Source organism: Macaca thibetana, chromosome 20, assembly GCF_024542745.1.
Source record: "Macaca thibetana thibetana isolate TM-01 chromosome 20, ASM2454274v1, whole genome shotgun sequence".
In the NCBI taxonomy this organism is placed as follows: domain Eukaryota; kingdom Metazoa; phylum Chordata; class Mammalia; order Primates; family Cercopithecidae; genus Macaca; species Macaca thibetana.
In genome coordinates, this window is record NC_065597.1 from 4,642,642 (window position 1) to 4,660,240 (window position 17,599).

Sequence of the window (17,599 nt, forward strand, 5' to 3'; positions counted from 1 at the left end):
TGGGTGCAGCAGTTACGTGTTCCTTAGAAAAATTGAAAAGCAAGATAGTATTGCTATTTTTGTTGTTGCTGTTATGGTTTTGTTATTGTTAAGTGACAGGTTCTCTTTGAAGAGTTTTAAATACCATTTTCTCAATTAATCCCCACATCAGCACTAAGACAAAAGTAGAGATGAGAAGATTAAACTTAGAAAGACTATGCACAGTTCCCAAAGCTATAATTCTAAGAAGACTAAAAGCTAGATTTCTAACTCAGTTCATCTAATGCCATAGCCCTAATTCTTTTTTTTTTTTTCTTTGAGACAGGGTCTTGCTCTGTCACCCAGGCTGGAGTGCAGTGGTGCAATCTTGCAGAATCCTCTAATTTTTAACAGCAGTGTTCTATCATGTTACCTGCAATCTCTAGTATGAAAGTATAAATATTTCTTGTCAAATGAAAATAATATGGACTTTCATGCAAAAATCAAATGAATACAGATCTTTTCTGTGTAAAACACCAAGGAAACTAGTGAAAGAAGGAAAGCCAAAGATGAAAAGTGGCAATGTAAAACAATAATGGGATTCCATATCCAAAGGACTACGAGAACTTTTTCAACCTGGCAGTTGGTAAATATTCAAAAGTAACCATGCATCATGCCGCACATCCACTTACAATGTAAATACCCAACATAAATAAATAAATCCCTATCATTATTAAATCACAATGATCAGCATGATTCTCGTAAATCTTAATAATAAAATGAATCAAATAAGTGTCTCTGATTAATAAATCTATAATTAAATAATAGAATCCTCCTCTAAAGTACTCTTATATAATATGTTTTTATTGAGGGATTTTTCAAATGCTTAAAGATGTGTTTCTCCACAATCCCTCTGGAAAGCATGACAGATTTATACATATGTATCTATTTTTCTCTTTTTCCTTGGCATGAAGAGAGAATAAAATTTCTTCTGACTGCATAATTCTTTATTTTAGGATCTGCACTTAAAAAGTACCTACTATACAAGTCTGCATATTTCATTGTATTTAAATTCTTTGAACATCAATTTCTTCATCTGCAAAGCAAGGTTGATATTTCTCATAGCCGCATTGATTCTTTCGGTTATTTAAAAATAGAGTTTGAGGAGCAACTATGGGAGAGACATTCTTTTCATACTGAGTAAGAAAAGTGAGGTCTCTGCCTGCTTGGAATTTGTATTTTATTAGGAACAGACAGGTTTTCTTGTTTTTACATTTTTTAAATATCACTTTATAATTTGGTGTTTGATATCCAATGGTAAAATAGGTATTCACATAATTGAAATATATTGAAGTGACAAAGAGTGACTGAGTGAATAGGGGACTACTCTAGACCAGGTGGCCCAAGAAGAATTCTATAGGGGATATAATTTAAAACAAGATCTTAATGATAAGAAGACATCAACCAAGCAGTGTTAGGGAAAATTCCATTCCAGGAGGAAGGAGGAGATAATAGGTCTTGAGCAAAAACCAGTTAACAAGAGAATAAAGTCTGAAGCCCAGTAAGTGTAGGGAAAAGTACTGAGAAGATACTGGGGAAATATATGCAACATGAAATACATATAATTTTGTTTTGGTCAAGGTAAGGGGTTTATATTTTAGTGTAAATGTTGTGAAAAGGCTTTGGATGACTTTTAGCAGAATTCAAAATCTACAATAATTTACTTGCACAAGTCATAGTCATTTTTTATATTTGCTCTCTGATACTTGTCATGCACTTTCTGTCCTGGGGTGTACGGAGAGGGTGCCTTGAGAACTACATTTTCTAGATGCCCTTGTCAATTGATTTCCAATTAATTCTGCACAGTGGAAGGCACTGACAGGAGTTTGGAGTGTCAGGCAAGGCGAAAAGCCTGCATAGCTTCTCTCTTCCTCTATGCTGAGTAGAATATCCTTCAGAAGTGACTGCAATCCTTCAATTGCCTACAGACCAGCCCCTTTCTCCATTGTCGCATCGATGCCAAATGTCTTCTGCTACTCAACTCGGGTCACTTCACCTTCTCTTTTTGTCCCCACAAGCTGTAAAGATAATAGTGGCTGCCTGTTGGTGTTAATCTCTTGGTTGTCTCATTGATTCATTTTATCCTTTCCACCTTTCTAATTCCTTTGTAGAGAGGATTGAATGTTAAATACTCTCTGTTGATCTAGTGTAGATTATCTTTCCTGAATATTTCACTGCTCATGGTCAAGACAAGTAAGCATGAAGATAGTAAAATCTTATTTTCTTTAGAATCTACAGCATACTTTAGAGTCTTTGCTCTTGATTTACTATTAACTTGGTGACAGCAGTGTTTACAAATTGTTGGTTTTCTCATTTATTTCCTCAACCAGAATTTTCGGTCTCCAGAAGCATACTCTTAGGTATCTATCTCTGTGTCCCTAGAACCTAAGTGCCATTCAACAATCAGATATTGATAATTGAATGACTTGTCATATTGTGACTCCCAAGAATTTCCAATTATTAGACCAGATGTCTGGTATAGCCATCTACTTTTGAAACTGTTTCTGATAACATGAAGCCCTTGCCAAGTGTCTGTCTACATCAGACAAAGACACAGAAGTTCTCTTCCTCAACCCCAACGGGAAGTCTGATTACTTGCTACTTTGAACAAAGTCCTGAGTCCAGAGACTCAATTGTTGTGTGTCATTTAACATATTAAACTCCTCCATTCCCCATTATTGAAAATCACACACCTATTGAATACAAGAATACAAGGAAATGCCAAATATTAATACTTCTATTAATGAATTAAATGTGTCCCTTCGAAATCTGTATGTTGAAGTCCTAAATGCCAGTGGGACGGTATTAGGAGGTGGAGCCATTGGGAGATAATTAGGCTCAGATAAGATGATGAAGGTGAAACCCCCATGATGAGATTAGCACTCTTAAAAGAAGTTGGAGAAATACCAGAGCTTCCTTTCTCACATGTGAGGGTCCAGTGAGAACTTGGCCATCTATAAGCCAGAAAGCAGACTCTAACCAAGAACTGAATCTACCAGTATCTTAATATTGAATGATCCAACATCCAGAATTGTGAGAAATAAATATCTGTTGTTTAAGTGACCCAATGTATGGTATTTTTGTTAGAGCATCCCCAAACTAAGATTCTCTAAAATTTGGTTTGGACACAGCGCTATACCTTAAAATGTTTTGGTTAAGCTTAAATTGTTGGAAAGAATATCACAATGATCAACAATGCAGATAGATCTGAACTGGCAATGCAAGAAGAGGTAGGTGCATCTACGGTTCATCGAGAGTGTTTTAAGCATCTGTGATGATAATAACACTAATTTTAACATTTACTACCACTTGGGAAAATATTTTATGCTAAAGATAATGTTAATAGTTATGTATCTATTAGATATTCAGCCCACAATGTTTTATAAACTTGCTACGTTCATGAGAGAATTATTGAAAGTTAACTATAATAGAAAATTGTTTTACAGCAAGTTATAGATGGTTTAGAGAGACTTATTTCCAACATGTTTTGGCTTTCATTTTTTGGATACTTTCTATAGTTTATATGTATCAAACTTGGATCTAGTTTATCCAAGCATTATTTCAAGCTGTGTATAAATATTTGATATCAATATTCTAAAACAACATAGATGGTGCTTGTATAAATTTTTAAAAGAAATTTTGGTTTATAAAACAAGCTCAAGTGCAGATTTTTCCTCCTGAAATAGAGATAATTTCTTCTTGAAGACAGAACTCAATTGAGAGAGAGAGAGACAGAGAAAAAGAGGCAGAGAGAGACAGAGGTGGAGAGAAAGGGAGACAATATATTCATCATTTTATTATGGTTAATATTACATTAGATATAACCATATATATTTATAATTATTAATATGCAATATGACAGAGTCAATGCAAGCAAAATAAATCCATGGGCATATTTTGATAGAGGATAGCCTGAGGGAAACATTCTTATACTTGTAGGATTGGTTGATAGACACTGCAAAATGAGACCACATTTAACCAGTTTAGTAATGATTTCTCTCTTTTTGTCTTTGTCTTTCTCTGCTTCTGTGTTTGTCCCTTTCTAGTCTTCCAAAACTTCTTCTGCAATACTTGTTTTAGCTAAAAAGTAAAAATAGACTATTAACTTCAACAATTATAGTTCCTCAACTCCTCCAACATAGTTAAGGCTTTTCCAAATTACAGATCAAGACATACTCTCTAATTAAATACTAATTGACTTTGACAACTGCAAGTCAGCAAACACAGATGCCTCAAACTTGTGACTTACTATATTCAACAAAACGGTGATTGCCACCTTTTAAACACATTAGTCACAGAGCATTTTCCCTTTAATTGTGAAATATCAAGTCAACAGGAAGTGCTTATATTAAAACACCAGCAAAGATTTTAAAACTTCTCAAGGAGATGAACACTCAAGCCATTAAAGACAAAATGCCCTATCAACGTGAATGACAATAATAGCTTGGCACATCCATTAGTACATTAATACTATACGAAGCCATTACATTGTTTCCATATATCTATTAATACTCTGTTTCTACATATCTATTAATATAATTAGTGATAATATGGAAAGCATTAAATATTTTGAAACTTGCAAAAAGAAAATTTAAGAAGAGTGTTTTTGAGAATTAGCATGGCATTTTCTCCACCTCTTCTTGTCCAATGGCAATAACAAGACATTGGCCAGGGACTACCATCCCAAAGATGAATGTAACTATTATTTGCACAATCAATCAAATAGCCTGAAAGTTGAGCTGATAAACATATTGTCCAAAATTAGGGTTCTAGTTTTAGGATTAATGTTTGGGTTGGGTTTCCTTACTATCTTAATCATTTGTTTTCATTGTAACTTGAAACTCCTTGAACTCCCATTTCTTACAAAATAAAGCAGATGATAACATCTGTCTCACTGAGTAATTATTACAATTTAAAACGTCAATTTAGAGTTTAGCTCATTGCCTAGAATGTTGGAAGGTCCTTCTATATCAACTTTTTGTAGTATTATTACCTTTTAAAGTTCACACAATGATTTCCAATGGAGTAGACTTACATTTCCATTTTGTAGAAAAGGAGAACTGAATTTGGCCCGTGGATACACAGTCCATAGGTATTTGGGGCTAGATTTTAAAAAGGGTCATTATCTGGTAGTTCACATATTGTCATAGTTAGCTACTTAGCACAGTGCCTGACAAAATAAACTTATAGCAACTTCAAAAACAGTAAAATAGCATCAATATTTTTATTGCTTCAATGTGTGTCTTTTTCTCTCTTTTGACGCCTGCCTTTTATAACAGTGTGTTAGACCATGTGGAAAGGCAAAAGAAGAGTACAAAGGAGATGGAGACCCAGCAGACAAGGTATTTATACCAAGTGGCTGAGATCTGACAATAGTTTAATCTCTGATTTCAGTTTTATCAGAGATGTTAAAGCTGAAAAAGCTGTGCTGGACGTCAGATCAGTGAGGCGGTTCTGTTGCTCTAAATCTGGCTTATGATCATTTGCCTCATTGGTGGTTTGGTTTCCTAAAGTGGAAAAATGTAGGACTTTCCCTCTGTGCTTGATTTTGGCCCTTGTTCTTGACTTTGACCCACTACTTACCACACTTCAGTTCTTGAAATTGTTTCAATCTGACACTAAGAGAGTTGAAGGGCAAAGTGAGATTCAAGAACTGTCAAAGTCAGTCCAACATAAAAGGGCATTTTGGCTTCTACTCCTCTAGTATTAGCCCACAACAGGTGTCCAATTTTGATTTTTCTATATCCTACTACAGAGCCAGTGCACAGAAGTCAGACTTCTGTCTTCATTTTTACATGTTACTTGGTTTGACGACGAATGTCTTGCAGCATTGCACTCAATCATAAATTGTTTATTTTTCTACACCCCTGCCAAAGGAAAACAAACAAACAAACAAAATAGCCCTGAAGCACATCTGTATGTTTTTCTTTCCAAATTTGGAGAAGTTTAAAATAAATTAGAAAGGAAACATAACTGGTTGTGGCAGATGGTGATATTCCATTTTATTAGATGCATTTTTCCTCTTTTTCAGAACTAGGTGGATAATGTAATTCAGCAGGCAGTCTTAGGTAATTCAAAGAGTCAATATAGTCAAATCAACTCCTCAGCAAATCAATGTGTGACAACTGCTCTCTTATAAATTGTCTCCACACTTCATAAGGTACATCTCTGGCATAAAGCATAAGGGAGTTTTGTGACGTAGTTAGATAACAATGTAGCTTGCAGGTATTTTCTTTTCATAATTGCAATTTAAATGCATGGCTAGAAGCTGGCATTTTCTAGTTGTAAAGAGGCTGTCTGGTGTCTTTCTGGCTTAGATATGTGAATCTGACCCCTGCTCCCCGCCACTCTTGTTCAGAATCCTTATTCTTTCGTATGTCACCCTCTGAGGTGGCATGAGAAGAAAGTTCAGAGGAAAGGTCATATTCTGGGCGGACAGCTTGCATCTGTCTGAAAGGGAACTTCATTTGTTTCCACTTTATGCTATTTTATTTGAAAAGGGGTGTTTAAGTGATATTTGCTTGCTTCTTGCTCTACTAGTGAGAAAAATTACAGACCGTAAACAGGTCAGGGGAAGCTCTCAAAGATTTTCTTCCTAAGAAATAGTTCCAAATTCTTTTATTTGAAAATAGTTCTCAAATTTTATTTTTCTTGATAAATAACAAGACTTTTTTTTTCTGTTGTGAACCATACCTTATTGATGAAATTACTAAATCAGTATTTCAATGGGATTTTTAAATAAATTTATGAATACAAGTAAGACCAACTAACATGTTAGAAAATGGTAATTTAATACCAACCATTAAAGCAGACAAACTGAAATATAAATACTAATATATCATTGCTGACAATACATCTTTACACAATCTTTTCAGAGAACATTTGAGGAGTATTTGCCAAGTTTCAAGGGCACACAGCATTTATAGTAGCAATACTGCAGAAACATATTTATTTTATAAACATATTTTTTCATCTGTGACACTAAATGTATATGAATATTTATTGTGGCATTGTTTGTAATTTTATCTATAGATGAACATTTAGATTGTTTTTAAGTTTTCTACTATTTAAACAAAATATGGAACATTAAACAATAGTGTACTAAATGGCCTATAAAAATAATATATATCTAGATGCACTGACAAATAAAGATGATTTCATACTTATAAAACCTAAAAAAGATAAAATTGTATAGGATGATGTCTTAAAAAGCACCCTGTTAAATTAAATTATTTGGGCTAAGTGTCTGATTCCATTTACTAGTTATCTGATCATGTACAACTCATCCAATGTCTTCGAACTTCAGATTCTTCCTCTGTTTGTGTAACTCAGAATAATTACAGTAGGTAGATTTTATATAACTTAGAAGATTTAACAGTGAAAAGTAGGATGAGAATGTGAAGGGGAATTTTCTTTCTTCTTATATAATAATTAAAATGCTAAAATTAAATATTTCTGAATTGCAAGATTATGTTTATAATATTCAAAACAAAATTTACAAAAGGTACATTACACAACAAACAATTATTATACAGTGATATTTGATTGATTAATTAATTAATATATAAACTATATTTTTAATAGTTTGAAACACTATATATACTCCACATTCCAAGCACTGTGTTTGATTCTGAGGATACTAACTATAATGCTCTCACCAGATCCTTCTTTTTGTAATTAAGAGCTTCTTGTTTGATGGGCACAGTGGCTCACACCTGTCATCCCAGAAATTTGGGAGGCCAAGGTGGGCAGATCACTTGAGGTCAGGAGTTCGAGAGCAGTCTGGCCAACATGGTAAAACCCCATCTCCACTAAAAATACAAAAATTAGCCGGGTGTGGTTGCAGGCACCTATAATCCCAGCCTAGGTGACAGAGCGAGACTTTATCTCAAAAGAAAAGACAAAAGAGCTGATTGCATTTTTGTTAAATATACTGGATTCCCATCCCATTCGATGAATGAGACAAAACTAGTACAAACCTTTTTCATGGATTTAAACAATACGCTAAAATTACAGATTTCAAATGTCAACAAATGTAAAAATTTAAAGAAGGGCATTAGACATTGTGAATTTTAAATAATGACAACAATACCAACAATACTAATGATGATACAGTGTTTGTGACTAAGAAACTTTGCAATAAGTATTAGCTGAGTAACTTAACTCATTTAGCCTTTACAACAATAACTTAGGAGCAGCTGTTGCTATTCCCATTTGATGCATATGAAATCTGGGGTGAGGAGCTATTAAGTCACACAAATATAAGTAGCCACATACGGAGATACTAAATTCAGATATTGCCTACTTTAACTGCTATATTGTAGAGTCTCACAGCAGTTTTGTTACTCTAATTATTTAAATGACTGTACATATTATTTCAGAAAGAATTATATTTGTACGTAGACCCATATGTTAGAACATTTTATTCCTAAGGAAGTATCATAACATAACTGATTTCAATTTGACCTATAAACCAATACTAAAATCATATTCATGTAACCAACTATAAGAATATTAATAATATAGTCTAGCATCAACAACAAATTACACTTGCTAGAATGTGAAAATATCAAAAAAAAGAAAAAAAATCATTATCCAGTTGGAAGTTTATAGCAGTAATTGAAAGCAACCTAATTTTAATTATATTGAAAGATTTTCATCTACAACAAGTGTCTGAAGACAATAAATCAGATTATTCAGAAGCCTCAATGAAAAGATGTGTTCCTTAACTACTAGGAAGGAAAAATATCAAAAACAGCATAGATTAGGAGGCACATTTTCCAGGACCTGTATTTTACAGGCAGTTGGGTTTATGGATTACAAGAAATAATAGCAGAACAGAGCCTTCATTAATAGAAGTGGAATATATAGATGATGATTCTATTTATTTATTAATTTATTAATCCATTTACTCATTCATGATTCATCTACTTATTCAGTATGTATTTAACATGTAATTGGTACCTGGTTGGCACTGGGCTAATTGCTGCAGAAAGAGCTGGAAATAAAATTCATTCACAGTTACACCGTCACTAGACTGCAATCTCCCCAAGAAGGACTTTTGGATTTTGTATTTGTGTCAATGAGTTTGAGTCTATCAGGCATGGTCTTGATATAAAAAGATGGCACACTCAAATTAGATAACATGAGAAGAACATAAGAAGAGGCTATTTTTAAAGGCTCCAAGTAGCATTAAAAAAATAATAATAAAGGATGGTACCATGCTTTAGAGCATGTAACATTGGAAAGATACTATCTCCTCTAGGCTTGATGGAGCAGAAAGAAGGAATATTTATCAGAATGCTGACAGAAGCAGATTGGAGAGGGTCATTCAAGTTATGGCCATCAGCAGAAGGAAATAGCCAAATTAAGGTATTATAGCAGAAAAGCCATCTGGGGAATAAATTAAAAACTCCACTCTCCTATTACCTTCCATTTTCATACGGTGCTTGCTCACACAGCTTGCATTGATCTATCTCAACCACAATTTAGAGCATGGGAGAACCCGGTGATGCACTGCATTGAAGTTAGCCTTCAGGGGCATACAACAAGGGAAAGATGAGTGAAGATTGTTTCTGGAATTGGAGGGCTGAATGGATGAAATCTAACACATGGACCAAGACATGTAAATACATAAATGTTTTTATTAATTTTTTTTTTATACTTTAAGTTCTAGGGTACATGTGCACAACGTGCAGGTTTGTTACATATGTATACATGTACCGTGTTGGTGTGCTGCACCCATCAACTCGTCATTTACATTAGGTATATCTCCTAATGCTATCCCTCCCCACTACCCCCTCCCCACCATAGGACCCAGTGTGTGATGTTCCCCTTCCTGTGTCCAAGTGATCTAATTGATTTTAAAAGTCCTTACATGCATTCAGGGAGACAACAATTTCCACCCCCACCCCGATGATCCACACTCGATTTTCGGGGATACACATAACAAGCTAGAGTAATACAAATGAAAAAAAAAAGTGTTTTTCTTATCTTTGAGCTGTATTATTAATGACCTTTTTCAGCACAACTGTGATTATGACCCCTGATTAGAAAGATCTAGATTTGGTTTGTTGAAGTTTCGACAAATATCTTATCAATTCTTTCTTTCTTTTTTTTTGATCAAATACTTGAAAAAACTTTTATTTTAAGTTCAGGGGTACATGTGCAGGTTTGTTACATAGGTAAACGTGTGTTATGGGGGTTTGTTGTACAGATCATTTAATCACCCAGGTATTAAGCCTAGTACTGATTTATTATTTTTCCTGATTCACTCCCTTCTCCCAACCTCATGCTCTGATAGGCCACAGCATGTGTTGTTCCCCTCTAAGTGTCCATGTGTCCTCAACTTTGAGCTCCCACTTGTTAGTGAGAACCTGTAGTATTTGCTTTTCTGTTCCAGGGTTAGTTTGTTAAGGATAATGGCCTGTAACTCCCCTCATATCCCTGAGAAGGACATGATCTCATTCTTTTTTATGGCTGCTTAGTATTCCTTGGTGTATATGTACCACATTTTCTTTATCTAGTCTATCACTGATGGGCATTATTAGAATAATCAATTCTTTATTAACACATTCTACCCATTCGACCAGTATTTCACTTAATGGAACTAAGATGAATAGAAAAAAAATAGAAGAAAAATTGTTCTGATGTGGAAAGAGGAGGACTAAAATCTTATTTCAAAGAGATGTAGTTCTGTTCACAATCAATCATTGATGGAGGCCATGGAGAGTGGCTCAAAATATATGTCAGATTTCCCATGTCTTTGGAGAACATAAGAATCAGTTGAATATCAGAAGGACAATTCCCATCCTCTTTGCTTCTCAAGACATATCTCGAATCTATGTTAAAAAACAGCATGCTATGTTCTTCTGCACTCTCATGTTTATCAGCATGTATGTGTGTTTACATAAATGTGTACACACATGTGATTACTAAACATGACATTTGGCCTTCCACTAGTAATAGTATAATGCTGGTATCACATGTAAAATAGTTGTTATAATGTCAAAATAACCCAGTCAGAAGGTATTTTTAAAATATTGTGAGATAAAAGGTGTGCAGCACTTTATTGGGGACTGGTATATATCAATTATTTATTAAATACTAGATTCTAAATGTAATTTTTAAAAAATGAGCTATAGCTATCTCATGGTATCTGTGAGTTCCACATCCATTAGCTCAACCAAATGCAGACCAAAAACATTAAAATAAAAAATGATAAAAATAGCTATAACAATCAAAATAATACAAAGAAAAACAAAGTATAAGAACTACTTACAAAGCATTTACATTCCATTAGGTATTTATAAATAATTTAGGGATGATTTAAAGTACTCAAGAAGATATGTATATATGATATACAGATAATATGCCGTTTTATATAAGGGACTTGAGGATCCATAGGTTTTGATATCTGCAGGAGTCCTGGATCCAATCTCTCGTGAATACGCAGGGGCAACTGTACTTATTCTCAGCTTCCTCATATAAACACCTCTCATCAAGCTTCATGCATTATAAAGCCTTCTAAGCCCTAACATTACAAATTAATGACAGATGCCACAGCTATCTGCGAGTGTCTTTCACAGATATATTTGTGAGATTAGAAAATACATTCATCTCATTAAAAGAGCAAAAATTCTACTTTAAAAAAAGGACAATTATGTATGGCAATCAAATACATTAAGGCTATGCTGGTTAACCACTTGAAAAGGAGAAGGGGCTCCATCCAGGTTGCATAGAACACATAAACTCCATGACACATAAATGGTGACAGAGTCCAATATGGATATATGAAATGTCATTAAGACATTTTCTTTTATTGAAACAGATTCGAATTTAAATCCAACTTCATCCATCATTTGTATATAATCTTAGGCAAGTCACTTAGCATTTCCGAGTTTGCTTCCTAATCTAAAACATATGTATTTTTTGTATCCCATCTTGTGGAAATCTTAAGAGGTTTAGCAATATTTTGCTAGTGTCTGTACTCTTTCTTACATAGATAATTATATAATCATCAATATCATTTTCTGCTTTATTGTACTAGTTAACTACATAATAAAATATTAATATTATTTACGGACCAAGCACAGTACAAGATATGCTGGACTTCATTAGGTTACTTACTTTTCATATTGCTTTCTCTTCCGTAATGTGCTTACATGTCAGGACTGCATACACCTGAAGCCAAAACGTAAAATAAGGTTATGTTTATTGCAGCACTATTTACAACAGCAAAGACTTGGCACCTGCCAAAATACTCACCAGTGATAGACTGGATAAAGAAAATATGGCACATATCCACCATGGAATACTATTCACCCATAAAAAAAAAGAATGAGTTTATGTCCTTTTGCAGAGACATGGATGAAACTGGAAACCATTATCTTCAGCAAACTAACATAGGAACAGAAAAATAAACACCACATGTTCTCACTCGTAAGTGGGAGTTGAACAATGAGAACACATGGACACAGGGAGGGGAACATCACACACTGGGACTTGTTGCAGGGTTGTGGGGGAAAGGGGAGGGAGAGCGTTAGGACAAATACCTAATGCATGTGGAGCTTAAAACCTAGATGATGGGGCCAGGCGCAGTGGCTCATGCCTGTAATCCCAGCACTTTGGGAGGCTGAGGCGGGTGGTCCGGAGGTCAGGAGATCGAGACCATCCTGGCCAACATGGTGAAACCCCATCTCTACTAAAAATACAAAAATTACCTAGGAGTGGTGGCACATGCCTGTAATCCCAGCTACTCAGGAGGCTGAGGCAGGAGAACCACTCGAACCAGGGAGTCAGAGGTTGCAGTGAGCCGAGATAGTGCCACTGCACTCCAGCCTGGTGACAGAGTGAGACCCCATCTCAAAAAAAAAAAAAAACCCTAGATGAGGGGTTGATAGGTGGAGCAAACCACCATGGCACATGTATACCTGTGGAACAAACCTGCAGGTTCAGCACATGTATCCCAGAACTTAAAGTACAATAAAATAAAATAAGAAAGATAAAATAAGGTTATCTGATGTGATTTGCAGTGTTATAACAACTTGACCTCATTGTTCTGCCTAACCAAGTGTGCTTGATTCATCCTACAGAACGCATCACAGATAACAGTCTCTACTAGAACAAAGCATTGATTGCAGGTCTAGTGTCTAGTAAATGACACCGTACCATTCCAAGTTTACATTGGATCATGATGTAGGTCAAGAAAATCCAACTTTCTCGTTCTCTGTCTCATTGTTTCTGCTTTACTAAGAGAGATTTTACTTCACTCATTGCACCTGCTTTCTCACATTAATTAATACATATATTAATACATATTAATATATGTATTAATAACACCAATTGATGCAATCCGGTTTCATCCAATAAAACAATCTTCCTAATGACTGTCTAGTCATGCTGATTACTCAAGCTCCAGTTCCCACAAGTTGATGTGAATGGTCAGATGGAATCTGCACACACAGTAGGGTGTGCCACAAGGAGGGACGCGTAACATAGATAATCCTCCACATTTTTCTTTAAAAGAAAGAAAACAACTGTATTGTTGAATAAGTGTTTAACTAGAATATGTCGTGCATCACGGCAATCTACTAAAAGATTGCCTAGTCTGAAAGAAATCCCACCCTTTTATGTACCCATGCAGACACAATTCATTGCTTACTTGTTCTCAAGGTAAACAATACCTAGTCTTCAAACAAGAGCTTGACAGCACTGATTGTTACATATAGTTCATCCTAAATTCACTTAGTAATTGGGGTGACTGTCTGTGTTAACTAACTGGCTTTACCCAAAGAAAAAATAAACTTCCCATATAAGAGATAATTTTACAACTAGGAGTGAAGGGACCACTAAAGTTAGATTCCTACTCTACCACAGAAATTAGGAGATAAAAACACTATCTTTCTTGATGATTACATTTTTTTATTACACTTTAAGTTCTAGGGTACATGTGCACAACGTGCAGGTTTGCTACATATGTATACATGTGCCATGTTGGTGTGCTGCACCCATTAACTTGACATTTACATTAGGTATATCTCCTAATGCTATCTCTCCCCCCTCCCGCCACCCCATGAAGGCCTTGGTGTGTGATGTTCCCCTTCCTGTGTTCAAGGGTTCTCATTGTTCAATTCCCACCTATGAGTGAGAACATGCAGTGTTTGATTTTCTGTTCTTGGGATAGTTTGCTGAGAATGATGGTTTCCAGCTTCATCCATGTCCCTACAAAGGACATGAACTCATCCTTTTTATGGCCGCATAGTATGCCATGGTGTATATGTGGCACATTTTCTTTTTTTCTTTTATTTTTTTAAATTATACTTTAAGTTCTAGGGTACATGTGTACAACGTGCAGGTTTGTAACATATGTATACTTGTGCCATGTTGGTGTGCTGCACCCATCAACTCGTCAGCACCCATCAACTCGTCATTTACATCAGGTGTAACTCCCAGTTCAATCCCTCCCCCCGTCCCCCTCCCCATCATAGGCCCCGGTGTGTGATGTTCCCCTTCCCGAGTCCAAGTGATCTCATTGTTCAGTTCCCACCTATGAGTGAGAACATGCGGTGTTTGGTTTTCTGTTCTTGTGATAGTTTGCTAAGAATGATGGTTTCCAGCTGCATCCATGTCCCTACAAAGGACACAAACTCATCCTTTTTTATGGCTGCATAGTATTCCATGGTGTATATGTGCCACATTTTCTTAACCCAGTCTGTCACTGATGGACATTTGGGTTGATTCCAAGTCTTTGCTATTGTGAATAGGGCTGCAATGAACATACATGTGCATGTGTCTTTATAGCAGCATGATTTATAATCCTTTGGGTATATACCCAGTAATGGGATGGCTGGGTCGTGTGGTACTTCTAGTTCTAGATCCTTGAGGAATCGCCATACTGTTTTCCATAATGGTTGAACTAGTTTACAATCCCACCAACAGTGTAAAAGTGTTGGTATTTCTCCACATCCTCTCCAGCACCTGTTGTTTCCTGACTTTTTAATGATTGCCATTGTAACTGGTGTGAGATGGTATCTCATTCTGGTTTTGATTTGCATTTCTCTGATGGCAAGTGATGATGAGAATTTTTTCATGTGTCTATTGGCTGCATAAATGTCTTCTTTTGAGAAGTGTCTATTCATATCCTTCACTCACTTTTTGATGGGGTTGTTTGTTTTTTTCTTATAAAATTGTTTGAGTTCTTTGTAGGTTCTGGATATTAGCCCTTCGTCCACTTTTTGATGGGTTTGTTTTTTTCTTGTAAATTTGATTGAGTTGTTTGTAGGTTCTGGATATTAGCCTTTTGCCAGATGAGTAGATTGCAAAAATTTTCTCCTATTCTGTAGGTTGTCTGTTCACTCTGATGGTAGTTTCTTTTGCTATGCAGAAGCTCTTTAGTTTAATTAGATCCCATTTGTCAATTTTGGCTTTTGTTGCCATTGCTTTTGGTGTTTTAAACATGAAGTCCTTGCCCGTGCCTATGTCCTGAATAGTATTTCCTAGGTTTTGTTCTAGGGTTTTTATGGTTTTAGGTCTAACATTTAAGTCTCTAATCCATCTTGAATTAATTTTTGTATAAGGTGTAAGGAAGGGATCCAGTTTCAGCTTTCTACATATGGCTAACCAGTTTTCCCAGCACCATTTATTATATAGGGAATCCTTTCCACATTTCTTGTTTTTGTCAGGTTTGTCAAAGATCAGATGGTTGTAGATGTGTGGTATTATTTCTGAGGACTCTGTTCTGTTCCATTGGTCTATATCTTTGTTTTGGTACCAGTACCATGCTGTTTTGGTTACTGTAGCCTTGTAGTATAGTTTGAAGTCAGGTAGTGTGATGCCTCCAGCTTATATTTTATAAAAATGCTTTCCAGATCCTTGAGAAAGATATTCCTAGATCATAAAGCTGCAAGAGGTGTGTTTATCTTTAAAAAGATTTATGTACATTTCAAAGAGACAAAGAAGAAACTTACACATTTTCTAAAGCAAATACTCATAAGAAAAGGGAGGCAGGGAGTATCTTCCTTTAATTTCAACCAAGAAAATTATGTATTTTTAAATAAATTTGTATTTGCCCTTCTAATACACATATGCTTACACACAATTATAATTTTTATTCTGAATATACACATTCATGCACATATAATACACACATGTATACACATAATTATTATTTCTATACTGAATAATTTGAAAGTTGCATACATCTGTGATATATTTACTAATATGTTTGATTTTAGAATTTATATAAAGTGATGTCAGAATTGGTACCTTCTTATTCCCTTTGAGCTGCTATAACAACTTGCCATGGACTGGGTAATTTATAAATAACAGGAATTTATTTATCACGGTTCCAGAGGCTGGGAAGTCCAAGATCCAGGTGCTGGCAAATTCTGTATCTGGCGAAAGCTCTGTCTTTGCTGCATAGATGGTGCCTCTTGTGGCATTTTCACATGGTGGAAGGACAGGCGGGTGATAGGGATAAATGCTGTGTCCTCACTTAGCAAAAGATGTGAGTGTAAAAGCTAGGGAGCTCTCTGAAGTCTTATAGAAGTCTCTTCTATAAGGGCATTAATTCCACTTGTGACAGCAGAGTGTTCATGACTTACAGACTTCCCTAAGGACCCCACCTCTTAATACTGCCCCAATGGAGATTAAGTTTCAACATGAATTTTGGAGGGACACAAACATTCAAACCATGGCAGTAACCTATACCACTGTGAAAAGCCAACCCATGAAGTAGAGTTCAATATTTGTTTACATTTCTGTAAATATTGTGTTCAAAAGTTACTTTTTGTCTTTCTCTCTTCAACAAGGTTGTTTGTCATTCAGTTGAAACGTGATTTGATTATTTTACAATGGATTTAGGGTGTTTACCCAGTGTAATTACTTTTTTCAAAAAACTGTTACTGTTGAATGTGAAAAACGTTAATGGGCTTCCAAAGGTTATATTCAGAGAAGTATCATTCACTTTCCCACAGTTCATATATTTTTGTATTGTTGGATGTTATCTTTAGAGTAAATTTCTTCCATATTTAATAAACTTGTAAAGCATATTAGCTGTATAGAGTAAAACCAGGTCCCTTGCAGAATCTCATAGTATATTCCTCCAATATGTTTTATCATTTTCAGAATTTTCAACTGCATAAACTATTCTGAAAAGTTGCCTAAGTGAAAGAACCATCAAGACCTTGTAATTTTGACGTTTGCAGAAAGATGTGTGGGAGAATAAGAGGTTCATGGTGGGTGACCTCCCAGTATCTTCTGTAGAAACTGTGTGACTCTTCCTGTGGCTTGATTAGGTCCTTCTCCTTTGTTCTACTTCTTCCATCAAAGCACTTAATATTTTGCATTACAATCATTGATTTTTTATTGGTGTCTCTTTCCTTAAGGGAAGAAACTACATCTTACTAAACTGCTGTAAGAGCCTGATGTTCTCTGGATGCATGGGGACACAGGCATAAATGGATGCAGGTGAGTAAACATAAGGACATGGTGAAAAGTTGAGGAAAGGCAATCTGTACATTAATCATCTGGGTTTTATTATCTCTCATTCCAGATGTTTAGTACAAAGTGGTACTAGTTA